This window comes from Oncorhynchus masou, chromosome 10 (assembly GCF_036934945.1).
Source record: "Oncorhynchus masou masou isolate Uvic2021 chromosome 10, UVic_Omas_1.1, whole genome shotgun sequence".
Classification (NCBI taxonomy): domain Eukaryota; kingdom Metazoa; phylum Chordata; class Actinopteri; order Salmoniformes; family Salmonidae; genus Oncorhynchus; species Oncorhynchus masou.
In genome coordinates, this window is record NC_088221.1 from 41,147,695 (window position 1) to 41,167,654 (window position 19,960).

Below are 19,960 nucleotides of genomic sequence, written 5' to 3' on the forward strand. Positions count from 1 at the left end.
TATGTATATGTATATACTGTAGTCTATCATCTACTGCATCTTTATGTAATACATGTATCACTAGCCACTTTAAACTATGCCACTTTGTTTACATACCCTACACTACTCATCTCATATGTATATACTGTACTCGATACCATCTACTGCATCTTGCCTATGCCGTTCTGTACCATCACTCATTCATATCTTTATGTACATATTCTTTATCCCTTTACACTTGTGTGTATAAGGTAGTAGTTCTGGAATTGTTAGGTTAGATTACTCGTTGGTTATTACTGCATTGTCGGAACTAGAAGCACAAGCATTTCGCTACTCTCGCATTAACATCTGCTAACCATGTGTATGTGACAAATACATTTGATTTGATATAGTTCAGTGTGTCAAATCAGAGGGCCTGTTGTCCGGACCTCTGTCATTCTCTATGGGGGTGCCACAGGGTTCAATTCTCGGCCGACTTTGTTATCTGTATATATCAATGATGTCGCTCTTGCTGCTGTTGATTCTCTGATCCGACACCATTCTGTGTACATCTGGCATTCTTTGGACACTGTGCTAACAAACCTCCAAACGAGCTTCAATGCCATACAACACTCCTTCCGAGGCCTCCAACTGCTTTTAAAAGATAGTACAACTAAGTGCATGCTCTTCAACCAATTATTTCCCGCACCCTCCCGCCTGACTAGCATCACTACTCTGGACGGTTAGAATATGTGGACACCTACAAATACCTAGGTGTCTGGTTAGACTGTAAACTCTCCTTCCAGACTCACATTAAGCATCTCCAATCCAAAATTAAGTCTAGAATCGGCATCCTATTTCGCAACAAAGCCACTCATGTTGCCAAACATACCCTCGTAAAACTGACTATCCTACCGATCCTTGACTTCAGCGATGTCATTTACAAAATAGCTTCCAACACTCTACTCAGCAAACTGGATGTTTTGTTACTAAAGCCCCATATACTACCCACCACTGTGACCTGTACGCTCTCGTTGGCTGGCCCTCACTACATATTCGTCGCCAAACCCACTGACTCCAGGTCATCTAAAAGTCTATGCTAGGTAATGCCCCACCTTATCTCAGCTCACTGGTCACCATAGCACCATCCACCCGTAGCACGCGCTCCAGCAGGTATATCTCACTGGTCATCCCCAAAGCCAAAACTTACTTTGGCCACCTTTCCTTCCTGTTCTCTGCTGCCAATGACTGGAACTACTGGCAAAAATCACAGAAGCTGGAGTTTTCTGTCTCCCTCTAACGTTAAGTATCAGCTGTCAGAGCAGCTTACCGATCACTGTACCTGTACACAGCCAATCTGTAAATAGCTCACCCAACTACCTCATCCCCATATTATTACTTATCCTCTTGCTCTTTTGCACCCCAGGATCTCTACTTGCACATCATCATCTGCACATCTATCACTCCAGTGTTAATGCTTAATTGTAATTATTTTGCCTCTATGGCCTATTTAGGCCCTTCCTCCCTACTCTTCTACATCTGCACACACTGTACATAGATTTTTTTATTGTGTTATTGGCTGTGAGTTTGTCTCTGTGTTGTTTTATTTTGTCGCACTGCTTTGCTTTATCTTGGCCAGCTTGCAGTTGTAAATGTGACCTTGTTCTCAACTGGCCTACCTGGTTAAGTAAAGGTGAAATAAAAATAAAATACAGGAAAGGTCAGGCCTTCAGTCTGTTGGCCACTTGCAGCAGGTCAATATCGGCACTATCTCCTCCTGTGTAGAATGGAGGCTTTGACTGCCTGGCTTGGTGACCGGTTCATACCGGTTGGTTTCGCACACCAACACCCCAAGCCCTGTTCAAAACTCAGATTGGGCTTGAGGAACACAAACTAGAGGAAAAGAGACGGGAGAAAGTATGTGAGGGAAGGAAGGACCATGCTAAACTGATGTCGGGTAAGAGGCGGGAGAGGAGACAGGAGATGAGACAGGAGAAAGTATGTGAGGGAAGGAAGGACCATGCTAAACTGATGTCGGAGAGGAGGCTGGAGAGGTGACAGGAGAAAGTATGTGAGGGAAGGAAGGACCATGCTAAACTGATGTCGGAGAGGTGACGGGAGAGGTGACAGGAGAGGTGACAGGAGAGGAGACAGGAGAAAGTATGTGAGGGAAGGAAGGACCATGCTAAACTGATGTCGGAGAGGAGGCGGGAGAGGAGACAGGAGAAAGTATGTGAGGGAAGGAAGGACCATGCTAAACTGATGTCGGAGAGGAGGCGGGAGAGGTGACAGGAGAGGAGACAGGAGAAAGTATGTGAGGGAAGGAAGGACCATGCTAAACTGATGTCTGAGAGGAGGCGGGAGAGGAGACAGGAGAGGAGACAGGAGAAAGTATGTGAGGAAAGGAAGGACCATGCTAAACTGATGTCTGAGAGGAGGCGGGAGAGGAGGCGGGAGAGGGGGTGGGAGAGGCGACGGGAGAGGAGACAGGAGAAAGTATGTGAGGGAAGGAAGGACCATGCTAAACTGATGTCAGCGAGGAGGCGGGAGAGGAGGCGGGAGAGGAGACGGGAGAGGAGACAGGAGAAAGTATGTGAGGGAAGGAAGGACCATGCTAAACTGATGTCGGGTAGGAGGTGCGAGAGGTGACAGGAGAGGAGACAGGAGAAAGTATGTGAGGGAAGGAAGGACCATGCTAAACTGATGTCGGAGAGGAGGCGGGAGAGGTGACAGGAGAGGAGACAGGAGAAAGTATGTGAGGGAAGGAAGGACCATGCTAAACTGATGTCGGAGAGGAGGCGGGAGAGGTGACAGGAGAGGAGACAGGAGAAAGTATGTGAGGGAAGGAAGGACCATGCTAAACTGATGTCTGAGAGGAGGCGGGAGAGGAGGCGGGAGAGGAGACAGGAGAAAGTATGTGAGGGAAGGAAGGACCATGCTAAACTGATGTCGGAGAGGAGGCTGGAGAGGAGGCGGGAGAGGAGACAGGAGAAAGTATGTGAGGAAGGAAGGACCATGCTAAACTGATGTCTGAGAGGAGGCGGGAGAGGAGGCGGGAGAGGAGACAGGAGAGGAGACAGGAGAAAGTATGTGAGGGAAGGAAGGAACATGCTAAACTGATTTTGGAGAGGAGACGGGAGAAAGTATGTGAGGGAAGGAAGGACCATGCTAAACTGATGTCAGCGAGGAGGCGGGAGAGGAGGCGGGAGAGGGGGTGGGAGAGGAGACGGGAGAGGAGACAGGAGAAAGTATGTGAGGGAAGGAAGGACCATGCTAAACTGATGTCGGGTAGGAGGTGGGAGAGGAGGCGGGAGAGGAGACAGGAGAGGAGGCAGGAGACAGTATGTGAGGAAGGAAGGACCATGCTAAACTGATGTCGGGTAGGAGGTAGGAGAGGAGGCGGGAGAGGAGACAGGAGAGGAGGCAGGAGAAAGTATGTGAGGGGAAGGAAGGAACATGCTAAACTGATTTTGGAGAGGAGACGGGAGAAAGTATGTGAGGGAAGGAAGGAACATGCTAAACTGATGTCGGGTAGGAGGCGGGAGAGGAGGCGGGAGAGGGGGTGGGAGAGGAGACGGGAGAGGAGACAGGAGAAAGTATGTGAGGGAAGGAAGGACCATGCTAAACTGATGTCGGGTAGGAGGTGGGAGAGGAGGCGGGAGAGGAGACAGGAGAGGAGCGGGAGAGGAGGCAGGAGAAAGTATGTGAGGGAAGGAAGGAACATGCTAAACTGATGTCGGGTAGGAGGCGGGAGAGGAGGCGGGAGAGGAGACAGGAGAGGAGACAGGAGAAAGTATGTGAGGGAAGGAAGGAACATGCTAAACTGATTTTGGAGAGGAGACGGGAGAAAGTATGTGAGGGAAGGAAGGACCATGCTAAACTGATGTCAGCGAGGAGGCGGGAGAGGAGGCGGGAGAGGGGGTGGGAGAGGAGACGGGAGAGGAGACAGGAGAAAGTATGTGAGGGAAGGAAGGACCATGCTAAACTGATGTCGGGTAGGAGGTGGGAGAGGAGGCGGGAGAGGAGACAGGAGAGGAGGCAGGAGACAGTATGTGAGGGAAGGAAGGACCATGCTAAACTGATGTCGGGTAGGAGGTAGGAGAGGAGGCGGGAGAGGAGACAGGAGAGGAGGCAGGAGAAAGTATGTGAGGGAAGGAAGGAACATGCTAAACTGATTTTGGAGAGGAGACGGGAGAAAGTATGTGAGGGAAGGAAGGAACATGCTAAACTGATGTCGGGTAGGAGGCGGGAGAGGAGGCGGGAGAGGGGTGGGAGAGGAGACGGGAGAGGAGACAGGAGAAAGTATGTGAGGGAAGGAAGGACCATGCTAAACTGATGTCGGGTAGGAGGTGGGAGAGGAGGCGGGAGAGGAGACAGGAGAGGAGCGGGAGAGGAGGCAGGAGAAAGTATGTGAGGGAAGGAAGGAACATGCTAAACTGATGTCGGGTAGGAGGTGGGAGAGGAGGCGGGAGAGGAGACAGGAGAGGAGCGGGAGAGGAGGCAGGAGAAAGTATGTGAGGGAAGGAAGGAACATGCTAAACTGATGTTGGAGAGGAGGCAGGAGAAAGTATGTGAGGGAAGGAAGGAACATTATTTAGCCTCTTGCATGGTCTCTATAGTACAATGCCTGGAGCTGTGCATTCAGACATGTATTTGCATATTATTTACATTTTGAGTTAGTCATACAATTTGTTATATTCACTTAAAAACACTGTCTTCTGCAGACCTCATATTTCTCAGCTTTGTGAACTTCAGCCTTTCTACCAAACAGGCAGCTGGAGCTGGGGGCTGGAGATGGGGCTGGAGCTGGGGGGCTGGAGCTGGGGGCTGGAGCTGGGGCTGGGGGATGGGGCTGGGAGCTGGAGGGCTGGAGCTGGGGGCTGGGATCTGGGGGCTGGGAGCTGGGGGATGGAGCTGGGGCTGGAGCTGGGAGCTGGGTGGCTGGAGCTGGGGGATGGAGCTGGGGCTGGGAGCTGGGGGGATGGAGCTGGGGGTTGGAGCTGGGGGTTGGAGCTGGGGGTTGGAGCTGGGGGATGGAGCTGGGGGCTGGGGCTGGGGGGTGTATCTGGGGGCTGGGGCTGGGGCCCAACTCTGTTGCTGTGGCAACCATTTGGTCACATTAGGATTATGGATCCTTCTGTGTGATGGTCTGTCCATCCTGTCTGTCTGAATGATGCTGCTCAACTGGCCGGGCAGGCAGAAGGCTCTGTTGGGGAGACGACTCATCTCTCACACACCACTGTAACTGTAAGGTTGTTGTTCAGAGCAGCCATTCAGACCAATTACAGAGAGACTAGTGTCCACAGGCCATAGTGGGCTTCCTATACAGTGGGCCCCAAAACACTCAGGTAACAAGGTGCTACGCTGTGAACTACGCTGTGAACAACACTATGTGAACTACGCTGTGAACTACGCTGTGAACTGAGAAACTCCTTTGTGTCAGAACAGCTCTCCCTGGACAGTACCGGAGATCACTACTGTGACGGGTTCCCCTGGACAGTACCGGAGATCACTACTGTGACAGGTTCCCCTGGACAGTACCGGAGATCACTACTGTGACAGGTTCCCCTGGACAGTACCGGTGATCACTACTGTGACGGGTTCCCCTGGACAGTACCGGTGATCACTACTGTGACAGGTTCCCCTGGACAGTACCGGTGATCACTACTGTGACGGGTTCCCCTGGACAGTACCGGAGGTCACTACTGTGACAGGTTCCCCTGGACAGTACCGGAGATCACTACTGTGACGGGTTCCCCTGGACAGTACCGGAGGTCACTACTGTGACGGGTTCCCCTGTACAGTACCGGAGATCACTACTGTGACGGGTTCCCCTGCACAGTACCGGAGGTCACTACTGTGACGGGTTCCCCTGCACAGTACCGGAGATCACTACTGTGACGTGTTCCCCTGGACAGTACCGGAGATCACTACTGTGACGTGTTCCCCTGGACAGTACCGGAGGTCACTACTGTGACGGGTTCCCCTGGACAGTACCGGAGGTCACTACTGTGACGGGTTCCCCTGGACAGTACCGGAGATCACTACTGTGACGGGTTCCCCTGGACAGTACCGGAGATCACTACTGTGACGTGTTCCCCTGGACAGTACCGGAGGTCACTACTGTGACGGGTTCCCCTGGACAGTACCGGAGGTCACTACTGTGACGGGTTCCCCTGGACAGTACCGGAGGTCACTACTGTGACGGGTTCCCCTGGACAGTACCGTTGCACCTATTTGTTTTTCATATCAGGAAAATCTAACTCGCCTGAAGTCTCATCATCCCTATTTACTGAATTTGAAGGTCAATTTGATTCACACCACTCTGCAGGAAATGGGAAAATGAAAATGAGCAGGAATGTTTATCGAAACTGACGGAACTGAAAGTTTTCTGCTGTGTCAGAATGATTCTCAAGCCAACTCCCCTGTGGCATTGAAAATGGCTGAGTGGCGCTAGTAACAGCTGGTGAAGCCAGGTTGGGTGTTGGTGCGAGTCAGGTCCACAATCAAAGCTAATTCAAATGTTTCTCAGCACTCAGTAAATTTCAGGTCTGCTGAGCGAAGACTTGAACGTTGGGAAAATTCTGTGCAACTTCCAGTGTGCTTTACTGTGAACACTGAGGCTGTACCCGCTCTGTTCGTTTCAACAGTGACTGAGTAGGCTATTGTGGCAACTTGATCATAACTAAGGCCCACCAGAGTGGCCCACCAGAGTGGCCTACCATCAAAAACAATGGATAAGATGAATCCCATAACACTTTTACATGGAAATAGCTGTTCTATCATTCAGCCTACAGTAGCAGCCAACATGTGGTGTTCAATGTAGGCGTACATTCCATGAGACTTTGGGGGGAGAAAACATGCAGGGCTTGACATTAACCTGTTTATTCACTTGTCCTTCAGACAAGGTGACTGTTGTTTGATGAAAGAAACCACTTTACAAAATAAAATGCATTTTACTATTCACATACCATTATTACAGGTAATCAGACAAATTATGCTACCCTATTGGCTACTTAGCTTATTCAAACCTGTCTCGAAATACAACACTGCTACTTTAAGACAAAAAAAGTTCTTTACCTGACTCGCTATTCAAAGATGTCTAGAAATATACATGGTTTGTGCTCTTGTAGGAAGAAATCCCTCCCCTATTGCTGACGACAAATGATCTATAACTGTGCTGACTCACTAACTAGTAAAGGATATTAACAAAACTTGCACATGTTGCTGCATGCAGCTCTTGCTTTGATGATTTACATGCCCCAGGATTACCTGACATGATGACTCCTTGCTGTCCCCAGTCCACCTGGCCATGCTGCTGCTCCAGTTTCAACTGTTCTGCCTTATTATTATTCGACCATGCTGGTCATTTATGAACATTTGAACATCTTGGCCATGTTCTGTTATAATCTCCACCCGGCACAGCCAGAAGAGGACTGGCCACCCCACATAGCCTGGTTCCTCTCTAGGTTTCTTCCTAGGTTTTGGCCTTTCTAGGGAGTTTTTCCTAACCACCGTGCTTCTACACCTGCATTGCTTGCTGTTTGGGGTTATAGGCTGGGTTTCTGTACAGCACATTGAGATATCAGCTGATGTACGAAGGGCTATATAAATAAATTTGATTTTGATTTGATAATTTGATCTCAAAACAAGCACATCTACTCAGGACCACAGCTGTAAACACAGTCCAGTTCAAAGTAAATGGCACAGATCCATATATGGCAATGGTCTATTTGCATATAGGCCTACTGCAGCTCTGATTGGTTATGCCACACCAGTCTGTGTAGAGTAGGGGCTGAGTCATGTGTGTTAATGCAATATAATCCTACACCGATGCGTTCTGGAAAGTCTATTGCGTAGCTTGTTTTGTTTCGGTATGTTGCATTCAAAGTGGATAATATTGTAGTATTGTGTGGATTCGATCACAATTACCACAGTAAAGGGAAACATTGATAGGGAAAACTCTAGAAAGTTGAGTGAAGTTCAATATCATGCTTCTCTCTGTGGGCTGATAGAGTATTTGTTCTGCGTGACAGTCTCTAGGTGCGCGTGCAGTTTAGAGGGAACATTGTACACGCTTCCTCACACTACCACAGCTCTGTAGTAGTTGTCCCAGCTGCCTCTCCCACCCCCTGCCGAGTGTGATGTCCACAGTCTGTGGTTCTCGACGTGAGGAGTGTCCAATCTCTGGGTCTCCCCTGACTCTAGCCGTGTCATGCCGACTGAACACCAAGTCACTTTGCAGGAGGGAAACTGGGGAACCACAACTCACACGTCCGCCACATAGCACGTCTGACTCACGAATGCTAAATGACCATGTAACGACCATACTGATGCATCAGTTACCCTGCTTACTGACTCCCCTGTGGTGTCTCTTCACAGGCAGCTGGGACTCAAACTCTCTCGCTCTCTCTTGCGCTCTTTCACTTTCTCTGTCTCTTTCACACTCTCTCTTTCCTTTCTCCCCTCATCTCTCTCCCTCTACCTCCCTCTTTCAGAGTGGACAGGACACCTCCATGGGGGTCATACAGTAGTTCTGTGTGAGAGATGGGACATACCAAAACGGAATAGACTGCTATTTGACCGTTGACCTTAAAACTATAGCGCCTAAAGAAACCGATGATTAGCCAGGCGAGATGTCTGTCTTGACCTTCATACTGTATGTTTTTTAACAAACACAGAATAATATTGGACCTATATGTTGCCATGTCAATGTGGTATACACCTAGCTATAGCAATGCCACAGAAAACGGTTGATTTTAAAGTTGGCCACAGCAAACTAACAGCAACATTTCCAGTGATAAGTCACTCTAGCAAGGTCAGCCATTCTGCACCATTAATGAGCCCCGGTCCGATGGCTTAGAGAAGCCTTTACACAAGGTTCTTCTGAGGAACCATGAGGAACCCTGTAGTCTTCTGACTGTATCCAATTTGCAAGTCTATGGATCTCCATCCAGCACAGGACCAGTTTGTCTCACTGTGGATTAATAGCCAATTAGCCAACTGTTTGTTTGCATGTCCGATCTGGTTCTTCATGGTTCAACATTACATGGTTCTGCATTGTATGGCTCTACATGGTTCTACACAGTGGTCATTTACGCCATGTATGTCTGTTTCATGAAGTGAAAATCTGGATGGTGCAGAAGTAGTTATTTACCTTCTATCAATCATTCTGTGAAATCACTATCTGACCTGTGTGATGTCATACTGTCTGTCTAGTGTTTAACTTGGTGGCTGTAGGCCACCTTCAACCCTGACCAGATCTGACCTGAATCGATCCCATCTACCAGCTGAGCCATTGGCCTCCAGAATGTTTTCTCACTAGCCCTGCTGTGGCGGTAGAGGGGATTAACAGTGATAAAAGTGAGAGATGAGTGCTGTGAGGTCTCCTTTCTCACCACAGATCTATCTCTCTATCGGCCACCCCCTCATTTTCATCATCCCATCCACCTCTCCATCCATCTCTCCATTCCTTCCACTGCCTATCATGACAGCGTCTACTGAGATGGTGTTCAGGTGATGTGATTACCGTTACATAACCAGACTGCTGCTCCTGCCTGCAGCAATAGTGGTGTACTGAATGCCTGGGCCTCTGAGTTGATAGGGTGTACCAGACACAGTAGTGTTCCACTACCCAGGGAGCCCTGTTGCAACACTGATATGATATATGTTGCTTCCTGCCTGTGGTGTACACAGTGGCGTCAGGAGAGAAGAGCAGTTTACAGCAGAATCATATTAACGCTGGGCAGTCTGGTCCCATCTGGACAGTGCACATCCAGTTTGGGCTATCAGACTATTTAGGCTGGAGGGGGAGTGAGTGTTTGAGGGTCTCTCACTCCGCAGATGGTTCAAACTGTCCCAAAATAGAGAGGAGTATAGAACATCTCTGGATGACGTGCTCCTCACTAAGTAAAAAGGTCAAGTCACCTGTTATCTCTGCCTGGTTAGGGAGGAGAGAAGAGGAACCATGCAGGCCTGTGTCCTGACGTTACCTTGTTTGATGTAAGAAATTATGTCACAGGGTCACTGAATGCCATTGATTGGTCATTTTTGTGTCTGAAAACTTCTGTATGGCCAAACCAAATAATGTCATCTCTCCCATCTGAGTCTAATAAACAAACGTGCCGTATCAATGACAGCTCACTCAATCATCGCCTGGGAGTCTGAACACTGACATTGATGAGATCTGACAGGAAATTCTGCTTGTTTCTTTCCCTGTATTCTCTACCAGGGGAAGAACAATATGTCGTTTTTACTTATTCCCTGAGGAAAATGGTTTACAAGTCTGCATGATTATGTTGAGTCACTCCAGTTTTACTTTTGAAGTTGTTTGAGGACATTGCATTGTACTCTCAATGGACAGTTTATTAGGTACACCAATCTAGTACTGGGTCGGACCCCCCCTTTGCCTCCAGAACAGCCTGAAATCTTTGTGGCATGGAAATTGTTATCAAATGACCTAACGTGTGCCAAGAAATCATTCCCCACACCAGTACACCACCTCCACCAGCCTGTACCGTTGACACCAGGCAGGTTGGATCCATGGCCTCTGACTGCCATCAGCTTGATTCGTCGAACCAGGCAATGTTTTTCCACGCCTCAATTGTCCAATGCTGCTTCTTCTTGTTTTTAGCTGATAGGAGTGGAACCTGGTGTGGTCATCTGCTGCAATAGCCTACTGTGACAAGGACCGACGAGGTGTGCGTTCTGAGATGCCGTTCTGCACACCACTGTTGTACTGTGCCGTTATTGGTCTGTTTGTGGCCCGCCTGTTAACTTGCGCGATTCTTGCCATTCTCCTTCAACCTCTCATCAACAAGCTGTTTTCTCCCACAGGATTCTCTGTAAACCCGAGACACTGTCGTGCGTGAAAAGCCCAGGAGGTCAGCCGATTCTGAGGTACTATCATACAGAACCATGTTCAAAGTCACTTAGGTCACTTGTGTTGCCCATTCTTACGTTTAATCTAACTGAATGCCTCAATGCCTGACGTGACTCACAGCTGATTTATGCTTGATCCGGTAATGTTGTCCGGAGGCGCAGCATGGAGGATGTGATGCAATTGTGGAGCCTCCGGAGGCTTGCAGAGGCCAAATCGAGCCCTTTACTGCCATGCGCCTCCCAATTTTTGTAGCAATGCGGAGGGCTCTGTGTAGCTCCGCACTGACATGATTGGTTGACGTTAGGTGGGGGCAGGAGGTCCTGTATAAACACACACTCACTTTCTTGACAACTTCCTCCACAACAGCTCTGCGAAGCGCACGAAGTATGAATGCCCTGACTTTTACAGAGGCCGTTTCACAGTGAATCCTGTACGAACACTGCAGACATCGGATTGACCATGCAGAGTCTTTCACTGTCTGTAGGAGCCAACCATTTGAGTGAATGGAGTGGTGTACCTAATAAACTGTCTGCTGGGTGTACATCTGAGCTGTTCTGAATGTCATCATTCATCTCCATGATGATGATGATCATCATCATCATCATCATCATCATCATCATGATGATTAGTCGTAGTAAAGCCTAATACTATAACACTTTGTAACACTGCATATGGAGGTGTATCAAAAGGTAATTCGCCAGGGAAGAAAGGCATGGCCCAATCAGCTTAGCCAAAGCTCCACAATCCACCAGACACCCCTCACATTTATAATGGGTCATATTAATAAGCATCATTACATGGGGCTATTTAATACTCTGTGCTGCACTTGGCTCACTGAGTTACTGCCAAAATATTTAGCGGGCTGCAGTGTTATGCAAGAGGGGAGCGGGGGTTGGAGATGGCAGGGGTAGGACGGGGTGCAGCACAGGATTCCCCGGGGTCTCAGCTTGGAGAGCTCAGTGTGTTCCGAGGTTCCAGTTCTGTTAGTTCTAAGTCTGTTCTGTCTGCTTTGCTGTGCTGAGGGCTCTTTTAACTTTAGTGCTGTTTGCTTTGCTCTGCTGCTCTAGTCGGAATAGAAAGCTGTAGCACGTTCCACCCAAGGGGAAGTACAACCATTTGCATTCATTAATTTACCTCTTGGAGAGGTGTTTTGAACACCGGTGTACCTGCCTGCTGGCAGGATGAGCTAATTGGGTAGGATTGGTGACATGGTTCAGTTCACTAAGGAATGACCACGTAACAGACAGACGTCATAATCTGTCAGTAAAACGGTCCCTTCCGTTTCACCCTGAGGTCAGGGCCCCAGTCATTGTTTGAGGTATTACTGTTTAAAGGGGAATTTATATGGCTTTCACTAAGGACTGATGAGATGCAGTAGATTATGACTCAAATAGCAGGTTTCCAACCAGCCGCCTGACAGTGATGTTCATCCACAGTTTATAGTGGATTTACAGGGAGTAGAGCCTTCAGAATGTATTCATACCCCTTGACCTATTCCACATGTTGTTGTGTTACAGTCTGAATTCAAAATGGATTATTTATTTATTTTTTCTCACCCATATGCACACACTACCCAATAATGACCAAGTGGAAACATGTTTTTTAGAAATGTTTGTTCATTTATTAAAAATTAAATGCAGAAATATCTAATTTCCATAAGTATTCACAGCCCAACTTAGAAGCACCTTTGGCAGCAATTCCAGCTGTGAGTCTTTTTGGGTAAGTCTCTAAGAGTGATTCCAGCTGTGAGTCTTTTGGGGTAAGTCTCTAAGGGTGATTCCAGCTGTGAGTCTGTCTGGGTAAGTCTCTAAGAGCTTTTCACATCTGGATTGTACAACATTTGCCCATGATTATTTTCAAAATTCTTCAAGCTCTGTTAAATTGGTTGTTGTTGTTGATCATTGCTAGACAACCATTTTAAGGTATTGCCATAGATTTGTAAGTAGGGTTGCAAAGAGTCTGAAACTTTCCAGTAAATTTACGTCATTTTTAAGCCCGGAAAATTTGCTTAAATAATTCAAAAAAGTAGTTCATAACAGTGAACCTTTTTTTGTGGGATACACATAAGGTAATTCTAGGTCTTGTGGCATATTTTGGTTAAACTTGAACATTGATGTATACGCTGACTCAGTGAGCGAGTTTATTAGCAAGTGCATTGGTGATTTCGTACCCACTGTGACTATTAAAACATTTCCTAACCAGAAACCGTGGATTGATGCCAGCATTCGTGCAAAACTGAAAGTGCAAAACACCGCTTTTAATCAGGGCAAGGCAGCTGGAAACATGACTGAATACAAACATGACCGAATACAAACATCAAAGTCTTGCTCCTAGACAAATTAAACAACTCCTTTGCTCGCTTTGAGGACAATACAGTGCCACTGACACAGCCCGCTACCAAAGCCTGTGGGATCGCCTTCTCCGTGGCCGACGTGAGTAAACGTGTTAACCCTCGCAAGGCTGCCGGCCCAGACGGCATCCCCAGCTGCGTCCTCAGAGCATGAACAGACCAGCTGGCTGGTGTGTTTATGGACATATTCAGTCAATCCCTAGCCCAGTCTGTTGTCCCCACATGCCTCAAGATGGTCACCATTGTTTCTGTTCCCAAGAAAGCTAAGGTAACTGAACTGACTATCGCCCCCGTTGCACTCACTTCTGTCATCATGAAGTGCTTTGAGAGACTCGTCAAGGATCATATCACCTCCAACCTACCTGCTGATACCCTAGACACACTCCAATTTGCTTACCGCACCAATAGGTCCACGGAAGATGCAATCACCATCACACTGCCCTATCCCACCTGGACAAGAGGAATACCTATGTTTGAATGCTGTTCATTGACTTACAGCTCAACATTTAATACCATAGTACCCTCCAAACCTGTCATTAAGCTTGAGACCCTGGGTCTCAATCCCGCCCTGTGCATATGGGTCCTGGACCTTCTGACAGGCTGTCCCCAGGTGGTGAAGGGCGGAAACAACATCTCCACCCCGCTGATCCTCAACACTGGGGTCCCACAAGGGTGCGTTCTTAGTCCTCTCCTGTACTCCCTGTTCACCCATGACTACGTGGCCATGCACGCTTCCAACTTAATCATCAACCCACTGTTCCCAGGCCGTCATTGAAAATAAGAATTTGTTCTTAACTGACTTGCCTGGTTAAATAAAGGTAAAAGAAAAAAAGAAAAAAAAAAGAAAGAAAAAGATTGCAGACGACACTACAGTGACAGGCTTGATTACCAACAATGATAAGACGGCCTACAGGGAGGAGGTGAAGGCCCTCAGAGTGTGGTGTCAGGAAAACAACCTCTCACTCAACAAAACAAAGGAGATGATTGTGGACTTCAGGAAACAGCAGATGCAGCACCCCCCCCCCCCCCCCATCCATCCACATCGACAGGACAGTAGTGGAGAAGGTGGAAAGTGGTCTACCCACACAGACAGCGTGGTGAAGAAGGCGCAACAGCGCCTCTTCAACCTTAGCAGGCTGAAGAAATTTGGCTTGTCACCTAAAGCAATCGCAAACTTTTACAGATGCACAATCGAGAGCATCCTGTCGGGCTGTATCACCGCCTGGTACGGCAACTGCACTGTCCTCAACCGCAAGACTCTCCAGAGGGTAGTGCAGTCGGCACAAAGCATCACCGGGTGCAAACTACCTGCCCTCCAGCACACCTACAGCACCCGATGTCACAGGAAGGCCAAAAAGATCATCAAGGACAACAACCACCCGAGCCACTGCCTGTTCACCCCACTATCATCCAGAAGGCGAGGTCAGTACAGGTGCATCAAAGCTGGGACCGAGAGACTGAAAAACAGCTTCTATCTCAAGGCTATCAGACTGTTAAACAGCCATCATTAACAAAGAGAGGCTGCTGTCAACATACAGACTCAAATCTCTGGCTACTTTAATAAATTGACTTAATAAATGTATCACTAGTCACTTTAAACAATGCCACTTTAATAATGTTTACAAATCCTACATTACTCATCTGATATGTATATGCTGTACTCTATACCATCTACTGCATCTTGCCTGTGCTTATCATTAGTCACTTTAAATAACGGCACTTTAATAATGGTTACATGTCATTCATCACTCATCTCATATGTATATACTGTACTCTATACCATCTACTGCATCTTGCCTGTGCTTATCATTAGTCACTTTAAATAACGGCACTTTAATAATGGTTACATGTCATTCATCACTCATCTCATATGTATATACTGTACTCTATACCATCTACTGCATCTTGCCTGTGCTTATCATTAGTCACTTTAAATAACGGCACTTTAATAATGGTTACATGTCATTCATCACTCATCTCATATGTATATACTGTACTCTATACCATCTACTGCATCTTGCCTGTGCTTATCATTAGTCACTTTAAATAACGGCACTTTAATAATGGTTACATGTCATTCATCACTCATCTCATATGTATATACTGTACTCTATACCATCTACTGCATCTTGCCTGTGCCGCACAGCCATCGCTCATCCATATATTTATATGTACATGTTCTTATTCATCCCTTTACATTTATGTGTATAAGGTAGTAGTTGTAAAATTGTTAGATATTACTGCATTGTCAGAACTAGAAGCACAAGCATTTCGCTACACTTGCATTAACATCTACTAGCCATGTGTATGTGATCAATAAAATTTGATTTGTATTCAGGACAAAAAGTGAATTTTTTTGAACACGTTTTTTTGCAGTATTACTTTAGTGCCTTGTTGCAAACAGGATGCATGTTTTGGAATATTTTTGTTCTGTACAGGCTTCCTTTTCACTCTGTCAATGAGGTTAGTATTGTGGAGTAACTACAATGCTGTTGATCCATCCTCAGTTTTCTCCTATCACAGCCATTTAAACTCTGTAACTGTTTTAATGTCACCATTGGCCTCATGGTGAAATCCCTGAGCAGTTTCCTTGCTCTACGGCAGGTACGCGCAATGCAGTCAGGGGTATGCCAAATAAAAATGTGATTCACATACAAATATTCATACAGTACATTTATATTTTCCAATGGGGCTATACATTTGGGTGAGGTTTTTTTCTCACCTGAGTAGCCTCGGTTCACTGCCAAAAATACATTTTAACCATCTAGTGTTCAGCGAAGTAACAACACAATGTCAAATACAGGTAGTCTTGTCAAATGGAGGACTTAATTATTCCTGCTGCCGCCGATATGGCTGGGACAATGCTGGGGGACAAGGCCCAAAAAAGTTAGACAGTTACTTTATCAAACAACACTGTTTCACGATGCATCAGTGACATGGCAGGAGATGTTTTGAAACAATTCCAGCTTTACATACAAGCTATGCGTTACAGCTAGATGAGTCAACAGATGTGGCGGTCCTGGCACAGCTCCTGGTACAGTGCCTTGCGAAAGTGTTCGGCCCCCTTTAACTTTGTGACCTTTTGCCACATTTCAGGCTTCAAACATAAAGATATAAAACTGTATTTTTTTGTGAAGAATCAACAACAAGTGGGACACAATCATGAAGTGGAACGACATTTATTGGATATTTCAAACTTTTTTAACAAATCAAAAACTGAAAAACAAGGTACAAATCTGTCGTTCTGCCCCTGAACAGGCAGTTAACCCACTGTTCCTAGGCCGTCATTGAAAATAAGAATTTGTTCTTAACTGACTTGGTTAAATAAAGTTTAAAAAAAAAATTGTTGGTATCTGTACTGATAGCGCAAAAGCCATGACAGGGAGACAGTGGAGTGCTTGCGTGTGCAAGCAGTTGATCCCGACGCCACTTGGGTACACTACAGCATCCATAATTAATAACTTCACCATGCTCAATGATATATTCAATGTCACTTTAAATTTTCGATCTACCAATAAGTGCCCTTGCGCCCCCTGCGAGCATTGGAAATTGTCCCTGGTCTTTGTGGTTGAATCTGTGTCTGAAATTCACTGTTCGACTAGGGGACCTTTCAGATAATTGTATGTGTGGGGTACAGGAATAAGGTAGTCATTCAAAAATCATGTTTAACACTATCATTTTACTCCTGAACTTATTTAGGCTTACCATAACAAAGGAGTTGTATACTTATTGACTCAAGATATTACAGCTTTTCATTTTTGTATTAATTTGTATTACAAAAAGAATTGAAAATCATAATTCCACTTTGACATCATGGGGTATTGTGTGAAGGCAGTGACCAAAAGTCTAAATTTAAAATCAGTCCGTGACAACAAAATGTGGATAAGGTCAAGGGGTTTGAATACTTTCTGTAGGCACTGTATTAGCTTTTGTGCAATAGCTCCCCTTTGGAGGGGCGGTCTAAGGCCCTACATCGCAGTGCTAGAGGCGTCACTACAGACACCATGGTTCGATTCCAGGCTGTATCACAACTGGCCGTAATTGGGAGTCCCATAGGGTAGTTTGGCCGGTGTAGGCCGTCATTGTAAATAGGAATGTGTTCTTAACGGACTTTCTAGTTAAATAAAGGTTCAATTTAAAATAAATGTTTTAAAAACTATGTTGGACGGAGAGAGAAAGAGATCTGCAGTGCTAATCGACTTTCCATGAGGGTAAAGTAAGCTGAAGAGTAGCAGGCCCGGGCTCTTTATATGGTATGCGAGGAACTAAGTCAGCCACGCACATTTGTCCTAAAGTAGTCTCCATTTCAAAGCAGTATGTCTTGGTCTTATCTCCTTAAGTTAAATCACGTCTATCAAATGTATTTATAAAGCCCTTTTTACATCAAGTTGTCATCATGGTTGGCATTTTTGTTGTTCTTGGCCGAGAGTCACCTGACCTTTTCCAGCCCTGGCCAAGCCTCCTTCTGAGCATATTCTCTTAAGAACTGTATCCCATCTTGGGAAACATGGAAACATGCATCTGTGAAACTGAAGCTTAATGGGTAAATAATGCATTGATGTCAATAGGAGGTTTCTGTGCAGATTGGAGGAGGGTTTACTGTAGCTGCTCCCTTCACTTCCCTTGGCTCCTGATACCAGGGCTGTGTTGTCTTTTAGTGGGCTCCACCCCCTTCCTACCCCTGTCCAATCGAACCCAAAGCCTGGACCACCAGTGAGAAAAGAAGCAGGCTTTTGTTTTATGTGTTTGTTGCTGTGCTGAGCTTTGCTGTGCTGGTGTGGTTTCGTACAGCTGGCCATGGAAAAGAGAAAGGGCATTACATTACATTTACATTTAAGTCATTTAGCAGACGCTCTTATCCAGAGCGACTTACAAATTGGCAGGGGGCAAGCTGACGCTGGAGGGACAGAGTATGTCAACTGCTTTGAGTTACTGCCCGCCGCCAACCTGTCTCCACTTCTCTCTCTCCCTTTCATCCATCATCAAACTGCCATGCCAACCTGTCTCCACTTCTTGTTCTCCCTTTCATCCATCATCAAACTGCCATACCAACCTGTCTCCACTTCTCTCTCTCCCTTTCATCCATCATCAAACTGCCATGCCAACCTGTCTCCACTTCTCGTTCTCCCTTTCATCCATCATCAAACTGCCATGCCAACCTGTCTCCACTTCTCTCCCTCCCTTTCATCCATCATCAAACTGCCATACCAACCTGTCTCCACTTCTCTCTCTCCCTTTCATCCATCATCAAACTGCCATACCAACCTGTCTCCACTTCTCTCTCTCCCTTTCATCCATCATCAAACTGCCATGCCAACCTGTCTCCACTTCTCTCTCCCTTTCATCCATCATCAAACTGCCATGCCAACCTGTCTCCACTTCTTGTTCTCCCTTTCATCCATCATCAAACTGCCATGCCAACCTGTCTCCACTTCTCTCTCTCCCTTTCATCCATCATCAAACTGCCATGCCAACCTGTCTCCACTTCTTGTTCTCCCTTTCATCCATCATCAAACTGCCATACCAACCTGTCTCCACTTCTCTCTCCCTTTCATCCATCATCAAACTGCCATGCCAACCTGTCTCCACTTCTCTCTCTCCCTTTCATCCATCATCAAACTGCCATGCCAACCTGTCTCTACTTCTCTCTCTCCCTTTCATCCATCATCAAACTGCCATGCCAACCTGTCTCCACTTCTTGTTCTCCCTTTCATCCATCATCAAACTGCCATACCAACCTGTCTCCACTTCTCTCTCTCCCTTTCATCCATCATCAAACTGCCATGCCAACCTGTCTCACTTCTCATTCTCCCTTTCATCCATCATCAAACTGCCATGCCAACCTGTCTCCACTTCTCTCTCTCCCTTTCATACATCATCAAACTGCCATGCCAACCTGTCTCCACTTCTTGTTCTCCCTTTCATCCATCATCAAACTGCCATGCCAACCTGTCTCCACTTCTCTCTCTCCCTTTCATACATCATCAAACTGCCATGCCAACTTGGCTCCACCTTTGCTCTCCATCCATCATCAAGCTGCGCCATGGAACACTGTCCCCAGAGGGGTCATGGGAAGTGATTTGACTTAATTTTATTTAAACCCAGCACACACACAGAGTACACGCACTCTCTCTATATCATGCACACACACTCACTGGGACCCGGCTCTCCATTCAGCTCTCCATTCATCTCTCCATTCAGCTCTCCATTCATCTCTCCATTCAGCTCTCCATTCAGCTCTCCATTCAGCTCTCCATTCATCTCTCCATTCAGCTCTCCATTCAGCTCTCCATTCATCTCTCCATTCATCTCTCCATTCAGCTCTCCATTCATCTCTCCATTCAGCTCTCCATTCATCTCTCCATTCAGCTCTCCATTCATCTCTCCATTCAGCTCTCCATTCAGCTCTCCATTCAGCTCTCCATTCAGCTCTCCATTCAGCTCTCCATTCATCTCTCCATTCAGCTCTCCATTCAGCTCTCCATTCAGCTCTCCATTCGTGACCTGTAATGGAGGTACTTCACTGAAGTGTCCAACACCATTCAGACCGATGCGCCAACTGGGGGAAAAGAGGTGGTCACAGACAGATCAGAGCAAAGGCGGGCCATTCACTGTGTGCCTCAGGACTCCATGTAGACTGGGGTTATTTACAGCCTGGTACTTGTTATGGAGCAACGGGCCAGCAGAGCTGTGTGAAGAATCACGAGCCCTCCTGGGTTCCATTCAGGCTCTGACATCTTGTTGCTGGAGGCTGTTTACTCGGAGGGAGC

General features: G+C 46.8%; 1 protein-coding gene across 4 annotated transcripts in view; it reads left to right on the top strand.

Moving 5' to 3' along the window:
* Positions 1-19,960, top strand: part of LOC135547635 (NEDD8-conjugating enzyme UBE2F-like) — a 167,472-nt gene that overhangs the window by 64,083 nt on the left and 83,429 nt on the right. The window lies entirely within an intron of this gene.